A 5,536-nucleotide genomic window follows, 5' to 3' on the forward strand; every position below is an offset into this window, starting at 1 on the left:
AATTGATATTATATTTACGACGATACTGATATTTATTAGTTTTAGTAAAATTGTTATCACTTTCTTTAAACCAAGGATTCTTTAAAAGACTCAAGTGTAATATACCCTTTGTTCTAGAACTAAAATAAGAAAATAAAAACTTTAGTGATATTATTTAACTAAATTAGAAGTAATTTCTTTGGATCAGGAAAATATATTTTTCTCATCATCTTATTTTCTCTGTGTTCAGATTCTGCAACATCATTCAGAATTCTCTCACTATACAAGAATAAACACATTCTGTATTTAATACATTGGCTCATGTTTCCATAACAACGTAATAACTGGAAATAGTAAGCTAAACAGCATTTAGAAAATTTAATTTTCAATCTACAATGATATTTTATATGTGAAATGGAAATTATGCTTGATATCCAAAAACATTTTAAGCCTTTAAATAATAATTGCAAAATGTAAAATGGCATGAGCCAAACGTTTCCTTAAAAGAATGACTACTAGTAAGATAATGTTATATATTATTAACTTATTTTTTCTTTTTATATATAAGAATTGTTAAGTAAATCAACATTTTAAACACAGAATGGATGTGCACAATATAAATAGACTTAATTCTGTTTTGTAATGGATGTTTTATGGTGAGAATACAAAATGTTTTATTTATTTATTTATTTAGTTTGTCCCCCAATTCATAATACAGACCAGGCAAAGGGCCTGTGTTGAGGTGTAAATTGGGTGCATTTACTGTAACTTTCTCTTTCTATACAGTCAGTGTAAAGAACACAGCCTGTGATAAGAATTGGGAGGCCTTATCTTTTCTTTTCTTTTTTTTTGGATTTTTTAATATATATATATATAAAATCCTTCACCAGTGCAACATTCCCATGACCAATATCCCAAGTGTCTTTCCTCCCCACCCCACACCGGTCTGTACTCTAGACAGGCTTTCTACTTCCCTCATTCAGTCACATTTTGTTAGATAGTTCTTTTATTTATAGTTTAATTACTTTTATTGATATATTATATATTTATATATTTTATTATATATATTATATATTATCATATATATATATAGAGAGAGAGAGCCTGTATTCTAGACAGGCTTTTTACTTCCTTCATTCAGTCACATTTTGTTATAGTTCTTTTATTTATAGTTTATTTATTTTTTATTTATAGATTATATATGTTCATATATTTTATAATATATAATATATATTTATATATTATCTTTTTATTTATAGTTTACTTATTTTTAAAAAATACTTAATATTTACAATCTCCTGTGAAACTTTAACTATTTTTTTCATCAGTTTGGGGGCTACACCAGACAGTGCTTATAGTTTAGTTCCTGACTCTCTGCTACAGTGTCTCTCCTGAAGAGCTCAAGGGACCATATGGTTGCCAGGACCATATAGGATGCCAAGGATTGAACCTGGGAGGGCTATTTATAAACAAATGCCATAACCACTGTGCTATCTCTCTGACCCCCTTCAGTTTTTTTATTTATTTTGGACCAAACCCAGTGATGCTCAGGGGTTACTGCTGGCTATGAGCTCAGAAATTGCTCCTGGCTTGGGGGACCATATAGGACTCCAGGGGATCAAACTGAGATCTGTCCTGGGTCAGCTGCATGCAAGGCAAACGCCCTACCACTGAGCCATCACTTAGGTCCCAACATATTTTAAGTTAAAATAGGCTATTTTTGAAGGTATTGAGCAAGGATGAGCAGAGGGAAAAAACTTGAAAGAGTAACATGCTCAAGAGAGAGCAATGATTTTTCTAAAGGTGGAGAGAATCTCAGTACACAACCCAGCATGAGAATAGAAAAGCCTATAACTAAGAGGGGAGATGAAGGCAGCATGTGTGTGGGAAATTGTTTATGGGTCTTTGGACCACATATATGTCAATATTCACTTCTTTAATTATAAATTTAAGTGTATAGCAATCATTCATCCATGCTATACATTAATATTATACACAAATACAGCATGGGATACTATATCCAGCCATATTTGAATAATTGAGGCACATAAATATATGTGCAAGTGTGCTGTGACTCAGTGATAGCACATATATCTCACACATGTTTGATGACACTAAAATAATAATCATAATTATATTAGTAATAATAACAATCGTAATGTTTATTATGAAAACAATAATTCCCCCAAGAAAACATGATGGTCTATAGGATGCATCTGATCTATAGTAACCAGGGCTCAAAGTTATCTTGAATTATGAGATGTTTCATAAATGCTAGTTATGAAATTAGTGTGGTTGCATATTTTTCTTAGTTATTTATTCTTTAACTGAATCTAGATATGAAAACATCCAACTCATAAAATAAACCTTTATTCAGTTTTGTCCTCAATAAAAGTGGAGGATACAATTGACAATACTAGGAAACTCAAAGCATTCAAAAAAAGTACCTTATTATTGTTGTTCCTGAATTTAATTTTCTCATGCTTCTAGATTAAGAAAGGATGGCATAGACTTTCTTCAAAATTTAACGTTATTAAGGTGCAAGAATCAAGGCTAGTGCAGGGGTCTGTGGATTTTGTTATGGCAGATGATCCCTCAAGAGACTATATGAAAGAAATAGCTTTTAGAGAAATAATTCATTTATGCTATTCATATTAATATTATATACAAGTACAGCATGGCATAATTTACCTACCCATAAGTGAATAAACTGAGGCACAAAAAATAGATACAAGTGGCTTGTGACTCAGTGATAGTACATATCTCACACATGTTCATTGGCACTAAAATTAATCATCATAATGCCAGAGTCGCAGAGTTTTTTAAAAGTTGATTCAGATCTAAGAGTTCATAGATTGGGGTCAGACTGAGAGCACAGCAGTTGGACATTTGCTTGTATGCAGCCAACCCAGGAAGAATGGAGGTTTGAATCCAGCATCCCAGGTGGTAGCTACCCTGTGCCTGCCCTGCCAGGACTGATTTCTGAGTGCAGAACCAGGAGCATTACCAGATGTGACCCAGTTAAATTAAAAAAAAAAATTCAAAAATTTAGAAACTGACAAACAAATATATCTCACCTTTAGCATTCAAAACTGTCTCTTTAGAGACTTTAGGATATTCTAGATAGAGTATCATGCCACCTGCAAACAGCAAGAGCTTGATGTCTTCCTTTCCTAACTGGATTCGCTTGATATCTTTTTCTTGCCTAATCGCTATAGCGAGTACTTCCACTGCTATGTTGAATAGGAGTGGTGAGAGAGGACAGCTTTGTCTTGTGCCAGAATTTAGAGGAAAGTCTTTCAGTTTTTATCCATTGAGGACAATATTTGCCTCTGGCTGTGCTAGATGGCCTTAACTATATTGAGAAAGGTTCCTTCCACTCCCATCTTGCTGAAAGTTTTGATCAAGAATGGGTGTTGTCCCATTCTATGCAGCCGTTAGGAGAGATGAAGTCATTAAATTTTCCTACATGGATGTACATGGAATCTATTATGTACATGGATGTACATGGAATCTATTATGCTGAGTGAAGTAAATCAGAGGGAGAGAGAAAGATGCAGAATGGTTTCACTCATCTATGGGCTTTAAGAAAAATGAAAGACATTTTTAACAGTATCTCAGAGACAAGAGAGATGAGGGCTGGTAGGTGCAGAACATGACATGAAGCTCATCACATAGAGTGATGAGTGCAGTTGGAGAGATGACTATACTGAAAACTATCATAACAATGTGAATGAATGAGGGAAGTAGAAAGCCTGTCTCGAGTACAGGTGTAGGGGGGTGGGGAGGAGGGAGATCTGGGAAATTAGTGGTGGGAATGTTGCACTGGTGAAGGGGGGTGCTCTTTACATGACTGTGATCATACAACTATAATCATGTCTGTAATCATGGTGTTTAAATAAAGAAAATTATATAAAAAAAGAAGGAAATCAAGTAATGCCCCTAAAAAAACACATCAGTAAACACTGACAGCAGTAAAAGAGAAAGTATAAAATCCAGAGAACAATTAAAGAAAAGTCTTTAGTGAATCCATACTTATCAATAATTACTTTACTGTAAAGTAAATAAATAATGCAAAAGAGTTATGAAGGAGTTGGATAAATTTCAGAACAAAATTTAAATAAACCTTATCTATAATCTACACCTTTAGCTTTAAAGATAAACATAAACTAAAAATAAAGTGTGTCCTAGGAAGAAATATTTATTTATCTTGATGATATTCATTAGATATGTAAAGAAGAAAGTGAATGAATAATGCTGCATGATTTTGCTTGTATGAGTTTACTAACTGGAAAAATTCATAACAAATAGAAATAAAAAATAGAATGATGGATTCCAAGTTCTGGGTATTGGAGAAAATTGGGTTTTGCTATTCAAAATGCATATATTTTTAATTATACAAGATGAACAAATATGGAGGTTTGCTATATATAAATATACTAATTATACTTATTAATAATTACTCTATATATGCTAAAAGGTATTGAGGTTAGACCTAATGGTTTGTATTTGCTCACAATATGTAAATAAATAATATTCATTTAGAATTGCACGGCATAAAGTGGAAATGTCAAAAACATTTCACTGATTATTTTAAATGTATTAAATTACACTTATGATGTAATACAGTCCGGTGGGTAAGACATTGCCCTGTATATTATTGATCGGAACTTAATATACAACATGACAAATACAAAATAATAAAACATATTAAAAAAGAATGGGTGTTGGACCTTATCAAATGCTTTCTCTACACCTATTGATATGATCATGTGATTTCTATTTTTCTTGTTGTTGATGTTGTGTATTATGTTGATAGATTTACGGATGCTAAACCAGCCTTGCATTCCTGGGATGAAACCTACTTGATCATAGTGGATGATTTTCTTCTAGAAACAATAGACTCATATAGCAAGGTGCCAGGCTACAAAATTAACACACAAAAATCAATGGCCTTCTTTTTTTATTTAAACATATTGATTACATACATGATTGTGTTTGGGTTTCAGTCATAAAAGGAACACCACCCATCACCAGTGCAACATTCCCATCACCCAAGTCCCAAATCTCCCTCCTCCCCACCCAACCCCCGCCTGTACCCTAAACAGGCTCTACATTTCCCTCATACATTCTCAATATTAGGACAGTTCAAAATGTAGTTATTTCTCTAACTAAACTCATCACTCTTTGTGGTGAGCTTCCTGAGGTGAGCTGGAACTTCCAGCTCTTTTCTCTTTTGTGTCTGAAATTTATTATTGCAAGAATGTCTTTCATTTTTCTTAAAACCCATAGATGAGTGAGACCATTCTGCGTTTTTCTCTCTCTCTCTCTGACTTATTTCACTCAGCATAATAGATTTTGTGTACATCCATGTATAGGAAAATTTCATGACTTCATTTCTCCTGACAGCTGCATAATATTCCATTGTGTATATGTACCACAGTTTCTTTAGCCATTCGTCTGTTGAAGGGCATCTTGGTTGTTTCCAGAGTCTTGCTATGGTAAATAGTGCTGCAATGAATATAGGTGTAAGGAAGGGATTTTTGTATTGTATTTT

The 5,536-nt window shown here is 33.1% G+C and overlaps 1 non-coding gene across 1 annotated transcript; it reads right to left on the reverse strand.

Annotated features, from left to right (window-relative positions):
• Window positions 1–672: 672 nt before the first annotated feature.
• LOC126031974 (small nucleolar RNA SNORA51) lies at window positions 673–806 on the reverse strand. Its single transcript, XR_007503778.1, has one exon. It is a non-coding gene; the product is annotated as a small nucleolar RNA SNORA51 (small nucleolar RNA).
• Window positions 807–5,536: the final 4,730 nt, after the last annotated feature.

The sequence above is a fragment of the Suncus etruscus genome, chromosome 15 (assembly GCF_024139225.1).
Source record: "Suncus etruscus isolate mSunEtr1 chromosome 15, mSunEtr1.pri.cur, whole genome shotgun sequence".
NCBI lineage: Eukaryota > Metazoa > Chordata > Mammalia > Eulipotyphla > Soricidae > Suncus > Suncus etruscus.